The sequence below is a fragment of the Harpia harpyja genome, chromosome 20 (genome assembly GCF_026419915.1).
Source record: "Harpia harpyja isolate bHarHar1 chromosome 20, bHarHar1 primary haplotype, whole genome shotgun sequence".
Taxonomy (NCBI): domain Eukaryota; kingdom Metazoa; phylum Chordata; class Aves; order Accipitriformes; family Accipitridae; genus Harpia; species Harpia harpyja.
In genome coordinates this window covers 7,756,181-7,763,749 of record NC_068959.1, presented here as the reverse complement: position 1 = coordinate 7,763,749, position 7,569 = coordinate 7,756,181, and positions in this window count along the sequence as shown.

The window sequence follows — 7,569 nt, the reverse complement described above, 5'->3', positions numbered from 1 at the left end:
ACCTTTAGAAGAGCCTGTGAAAAACAAATAAGAGGAGCACAACATAGCAGATTGCTGGGGTATTCTTTTTGGCTTGTGTTTTGTTTTGGCTTCCCTTACAGTTTGGAGCGACTTGAAAAGATGAAAATCTTTTCACTTTGTTGGAAAAAAATAGATACAAACCACTTTGCCTTGTCTTGAACTGAGATATTTTTCTCCTGAATTTTCAGGTGGGCCACCAAACCAAATCAAATTGGGAGAGTAACCATATAGTTTATCCAGCCTGAGAGGTAAGTTCAAAAAGACCTCCTGAGCACTGCATGTATATGACATATACATAAAAGTACAGCAGTTGAATGGAAATGAGGTATCTTCAAATGTTACATAAAGTATCCTGTATGGATGTCTCCAAATATTAGAGAAATGTAAAAAAGGATCCCTGCTGTAACTAAACTTCCATCCAGAAGAGGGATTTGGTTTTAATTTCTGCTTTTCCCACATAGCTGTAACTGTGGCTTGAGTGCTAGGATCTGAAATAACCTTCAGATCAGTTATTGGGGTTTACAGTATTGTTGTATGTCTCTGGGAGCTAATAGGTGAAATAGAAAACAATAGAAGAGCTCAATTAAAAACAAAAGAAGATAGATTTTGGACAAGTTAGAAATTGAAAGTTGGAGGCCTAAGAGGCGAGTAGGAAACATGCCTGCCCTTAATGAAATATTTAAATAGAAGGATTGAACTCAAGACCTGCTTCTATCCAGCAGTGAAAGAAGCCGAGAATCCCTGCTGAAGGGCTGCATCTGTTATGAAAATCATCTTCCAGCCATGGCTTCGGTTTCTTTTGCAAGAAATCAATTCCTTGGTGAAGCTACTTCTCACTTACAGTGTAAGATACAATAATAGACTAGGAGAAAAATGCATTTTTGGCACCTTTTGGCTTAACCTACTTGAAAATGAACTTCTCCAGCTTCCAAAATGAGCAAACTTCTCTGCAAGAAGGGTTGCAAGGGGAAGTCAATCTGTTTGTAGAGCAGTGAAGAAGTGTGATAAATTCAGATCTCAAAATCTTCAGCTTATTACATGGTTCTCACTCAGGCAAACTTCTCATTCTCTTTAATAACCATCGTGCTTTGATAGGAATCAAGTACAGGCCTCAGGATTTGTCCATATAGCCTAACAAATCCTAGCAAATATTGATTAAAACTGAAATGAAGCTAACAGGAACAGTAAAAAATGACTGCCTAATGCAAGTGATTTATTACACAACACTTATGTTTTTCCTTTGGCTGGTGTGCATGTAAGCTCTGAATACTAGCCCTGAATTAGAGGAATTATTCTGTTCAGCCACTCAACAAATTCTGGCTGATGCAAATACTTCTTACCGAAGGAACTGAGTCACAATTTCACAAATAAATCTTTTTCCAGCTTTAATTGCCTAAAAAAAGGAACATTTGAACATTATTTCCCCTAGCGCCATCTTGTGATTTCCCTGCAAGGGCTCACACTCCCCAGCCAAATGACAAAGCCAGCCAGCAGTTCATCTACACCGAATTCCTCCTGTACGTGCTCCCCCCCGAAGTTTGTGCAAGTAGAAAATACAGGGTGATAATTTCAGCTCTATAAGTATCCACTTACTGCACAGAAATACGAGCGGAATTTGGTATGTCATTAGTGCGCTCTCTGCCTTACTTATCTCAAGATCTCAGTGCCTTTTCCTACATCTAATGTATAAATATCAGCACATCCTTTTCTAAGGGCTGTTAACATTCTTGACAATATAAGCTAGAAAACAGAGGTGAAGAGGAATAATCCATTCCAGTCCATACAGCAAAGCAGAGCCCAGCTCCCAGTTTTCCAGACCTATGCTCCTATCACCAAAGAATATTTACTATAGTAATCTAATCTCTCCCTCTGTTAATTCTGGACTAGTTTCTCTGTTTTGTTAATAAAATCAAATGTCAGCCTTGCCGTGAGGAGAATGTACTAAAAGATAACCTACTACAAAGCAGCCAGCCATGTTGGAGCTTTTATTTCATAGGGGTACCAGACAGCGGTACCTCAGCCCCTCTCTGCTCTGCTCCGCACAGATCGTTCCCCCACTTCCCAAAGAAGTTTACAGAGAAGTAAACAGAGAAGTTTACAACTTCTCTGGGTTTGCAGGTAAGGAAGAGAGGCACAATGACAGGATAGAGGAGGCTGCTTTACATCCCCTGCAAACTCACAGAAATCAGGGAGGTGATGCAAAAAGCAAGGATGCACAGAACTTGCCACTAGGTGTTATATCCATATAGTGCCTTATATGTGAAGAGTTCAGCCTCCCCCCATGAATATCGGAGAAAAAGATGCATTTGTCCAAAGTCAAGCAAAGATACCCCAACCAATGATGACTTCATTGCCTCTTGAAATAAAAAAATCTTCCTTACTTGGACCAACATAACATCCTACAGTGGAAGAGATGGAAGATGGTGTAGACACACTGATGTAGGTTTTCCTTTCAGTTCCCTGCTAAGGAGGAAATCCCCATTGGACTGGCTGTACGGCATCTCCATGCTGGACCAAGGATAACTACCCTATCGGCAGGATTCAAGGAGTTGGGATGTCTTGTGCACATTGCATGCTCCAGGATGCCCCATACCACCTTCCTCTCTAACTTAATCATAGAAAAGCAAGGTAGAGGAAGGCAGTTTTCAATAAGCCCATCAGCATAAAGAGATGTACTGTCTAGACGCCTACCTCGGATCGGTACAAAATTCAGGATAAGAAATTCAAGGAGAACTCAGCTTATAATAGAACTGTGGAGTAGCAGAAGTTCTGCGTGGATTTCAAGTGTAATTCAGCACATTTTGCCCTGCTGTGGCAGACACAATTTTTTTGCAAGTGTGTAACTCGCATCCTCCCTGTTCTTTTGCCATAAGCTTCACTCCTACAAATTTTCTTCTTTTTTATTCCACTATTCAGCAAAGCAGAGACATAAAGCATTGCCAGGGATGGTTTTGCAATCCCACAGCCAATGTTACAAGATAAGATCAGCTGTTTCAGGCAGTCCCAGCATCACATTTATTTATTTATTTATTTAAATGAATACAGTGTGTCTGTATTGAATGCTGAAGCTCGGATTGTTCTATCCCTTGTGTAGAAGGCTTTGACAACAATAAATCATTATATCGTTGCATGGGTGATGACGGAGCTCCAGTAACCTTCTACAGCACACTATCGACCATCAAAATAACTTCATCCCAGCCAGCTTCCTATACTGTAAGAAGCAGAGCTAGCAAATGGCAATACACCTAGCTTACCTCAAGATCCTTGTAAATCACAAAAAGAAATGCCCTTCTCTCTCTCCCTTAAAATCTTTCACTGTAAGAGAAATTAATTTTTCTTACCCATCATGCTGTTTTCTTACTTTTTCAAGTTTTGAATGTGTCCCAAGAGTGTTGTTTGGTTTTTTTAAATTTAATAAGAAATTTTAAATGCAAAAAAAAAAAAATTGTATCATTTAGGGTAACTGGTAGTTTTTTTAAAAGAGCATGGTGAGTTCCTTTTGGATGCAGTATGTTCAAAACCAATGGAAAAGATTCATGTTAGTTCTTTTTAATTTTAATTACATGCAAATCATGGTTCCATTTTAGATACTTGGAAATAAGTTTTCCAAGTGCTTGATTATGTTTAATAGTGGCATGCAAGTCCTATCCGGAGGCTGGAATGCAAACCATAATATGCAGAAGTAATGGAAAGACTGATATAGAAGCAGAAATTAAGATCTGCTTTGGTGTTTCTGCTTTCCTTGATTTATTTAACCCTACTTATACAAAATGCAGTGCAGTTGGGAAACTTGTTTCTAGATAAGAAACCCTTTTTCTCTTCAGCAGGACAATTCATCTTAAGTAGTTTCAACACATTTTGAAAAATGCAGCAATTTTCAAACACACACCAAAAAAAGGAAAAGGAAAAGTTTAATGTTATTTAACACTAAAAAAAAGTTATTCAGTATGCAGTTGATATTTCCCTGCTAAACACATCCGTGAATTTAGGTTGTGGATCCCAGGTGTGTGTGTACATGCACAGTCATGTACAGTTAAGCTCTGTGAAACGCTGACAAACATTGTCCAGTCTAGGAATATTTGCAATACTGCATTTCCATGATGATGACGATGATCATGATGAAAGGGACATCATTTTTCCTAACTCACAAAAATGCGTTCTTACACGTTGGTTTTGTAAGCAAGTGGGATTTTCAAGGCCAACCTGATCAGGCCTTACCAGACAGGATCCCATGGAATAGGGATCCCTCTGGTTGTTTTGTCTCCGTGCCACAAACCAGCTTTGCCACTCTGAGCCTTCTGCTGCTGCAGCTGAACCCTTGCTCATGTGTCAGTAGTTCTGCCATCACCAAGCTCCAAATCAGCAGTGATGGTATTGAGTTTTGTTTCGCATCAAAACAAATCCGAATGGCAAAACCCTGACATCCTTTGCGCAATAGAATTCTTGGTTTTTAACCAGCCTTCTCTGGGAGAGCAGGATCATCCACTACAGCACGACTTACCCGTTAAGTAGGCGACATGCCTCCCAAGCCTTCTTTTATGGATTAAAAACATTGCAGAACTTTAAAAAGTGACAATACAAGTCTTTAACATGTCCCTGATGCAGCATCACTCCAAGGCAAAAATATTCCTTCAGCTGTTATTCCAAGTGATCTGCCAGGGTGCTGTTTGGGAAGGGATCTCACTGGTGAGTGCAACTCCATGTAAGCTCAAGGCATGCAGTGATGAAGTATTAAAAAGAGAAAGCCTTCCTCAGCCTTGCATTTTGTGGTTTCTGCTCATTTTTAGCTGGTAGCCTCCAAACATTAATTCAAGAGAATGGTACTTCCCAAAAGGGTGTAGGAAGGCCATGAATAAATGCTCACTTGCTGTTTGCAATGCTAAGTGGTATTTCCCAAAGAGACCATTCAGTAGCAGCACAGGGACTCAGTTAATTGCCCCTGTCTTCTATAATAAAGCAAGTCTCCTAATCTGGAGAGAAGCTCTCAGGCCCACAGGGGTGTCTGTTCCTGTTGGTCATAATTGGGTGGAAGAGGGAGGCCAGCCTAACTGTTCAGCTGTGCCACGGAAAGGCCCCATCCAATTTCACATAATAGCAGCCTGTAGAATCTGAACAACCGAATGCCAGAAAAGCTCATTTACATTTTAAATGAACCTGCTGATGCCTTTGGGCAATCTTGATGGTTAATAGCTGTATCAGTAAAACATACCATTCTTTTCTCCCCTCTAAAACAAACAAACAAATACATCTAAGGCATCAAAGCATCTCTTCTCTGGTTAGATACTTTATCTCTAGTATGAGGTCTGCATTTTAAAGGCCTTCCTAGTGCTTTTAAGCACTTTTAAAGTCCCTAATATAGACAGTGACACTGGATTTTTTTTCTTTCCTCATTAAAAAGCTAAAGCAAAACAGCATCACGCACGCACAAAAAAACCCTTCACAAGCCTCACAGACTCCTTGTCATGAAAAGAGGTGACACCTACACACTGACATCCTCTTGCAGAGGAAATACAGTTCAATGTCACAGCACTTTCCTTAATACCTCAGTAATCCCTAGAGCTACTTAAAGAAGTCCACCAGTAATGGGGAGATGAACTGACTGTTTAGCAGGTTTCCCTCCATGCAACTTGGTTTCTAAACAGGATCATTGTGAAGGAAATTTGACTACAAACACCCATCAGCTACATTAGCTGAGATGAGCAAACGGAGCTTTGTGTGATTAAACCATCTCTCAGAGATGCCTTAGTCAATTTACAGTGATTTCCCAGACAATTGGCTGAAGGTATTTTTGTTCGCTGTTCATCCTCATGCTGCAGTTACCTTTGCAGATTGTACTCATTCATCTTCCACTGGCCAAATTTTCACCCTGTAGCTTCTCTCCACAGCCCATGTCCTGTTTCCAGCTTGCTGCCATTCCCTTCAATGGCATCTGTGTCGCAGACAAGTCTCAGGGCAAATAAGTATCAAACTACCTTCTGCTTCCTAACATAGTCCATGGCCATGTCCAGGACTGCCGAGTGAAGATAACGGAAACCTTCACATTTTGCTATGAGTCCAACATTCATAGCAAGCTGGAGAGGAATACTTTTGTGAATGAGCAATTACAGATACAGATATGGCTATAACTACTCAGATGATGTTAGCTATACATCTTACAAAATCACCACTGCCTCCAACTCCCCCAGGAAAGATGTAGACTTAGGCAACATAACACAGATCACCTCCAGGCAGACTGAACAGTATCAGATAATGGAGAGGGAATTAAAGGAAATTGTGATGTTTCCTCTGGGGGCAAGAGCAACAGAGTAGATCAAAACTGAACAGAGCAAGTTGCACAGCTCTCCAGACAATTAGATGCTAAAAAGTAGGAAAAGGGGATGCCAGCTTGCCAGCGAGGTTATATGGTTCCTTTGAAGGACTCCCTCAGGGCTGGTCCCATCCATTGAGCCAGCTCTTTGGAAACCTGCTGCCATAAATGTCTCCTTCCAAGCGTCTGAGGGCGAAGGAAACATTCTGAAAGATGTTGCTCTGAATTTCTTGTGCTGCAGTCAAATGATTTTTCTAGCATTTAGCACTCCGAAAGGCAAATGTCAGCACAGCGTTTTATCCAACACTCACTGCAGAAGACTGAGCTGACATCTTTTTAAGTGTGTCCAAAGACCACATACAAGCAAGCGTTCTGCCTTATGGTGGAGACACACCATTGCTGTGTGTTGCTGAAATGAGAGACTTTGGTCAGGCTGCATGACAGGAAACCGAGTGGGAAAATGTTGGCTCCAGTTTCACTTGAGCCTCCCACAGCAGATGGGTCGAACATTTTAATAAGTCTTCTGAGCAGATGAGCTAAATGTTTTAGACCACATAAATGCTGATTAGAGAGGCCTTGTGTGTGTCCCCCTGCTAACATGTCAACTTTGCCAAAGCAAGAAATACAAGGTTGCTGTAGTAACAGAATTAAAATGGCAAGAGAGAAAGCAGTGGAGGGTAAGGAAAGACTTTGAAAGAAGAAAACTTAAGCCCACCTCTTGGTTTCTAGTTTTCTACGGAGATAGGCTGAAACAGAATGAGAGCTCAGATGTAGATTTAAGAGGCTAAAATTGATTATACAGCAAAAGATAGGTTGCTAAGAGGAAAGGACTGGTGGAAGCTAGGTGTGTGACCTACAAGGAGAGGAGTTTACAAGACACCTAGCTCCAGACAGTCTTGCAACTTATTTTCCCCCAAAAGATATTATTTAGTGGAGATGCCATATTGGGAACATCACTGGGAGCCCAGAATGTGCTAGCCTTGAAAACCAGCTTGAGCAAGGGAAGGAGGAAATAGTCTGTTTGTTTACTGGAAAGCTCTCCCAGGGCAGCAACACTCTGCAATATTTATTAGGAATAGAGGGAACACATAAAATGAGTATTAATTTGTAAGTTGAAGCTTAAACGATTTTCAAAAGTATTGTGTGACACAGTTACCTGTAGCTGGTACTCGGTGACTTCTGAGTTCCTTTGTCCCTCTGCATCGACTGCAGCATGCTCTCCCCAAGTTTCTAGCACCCCA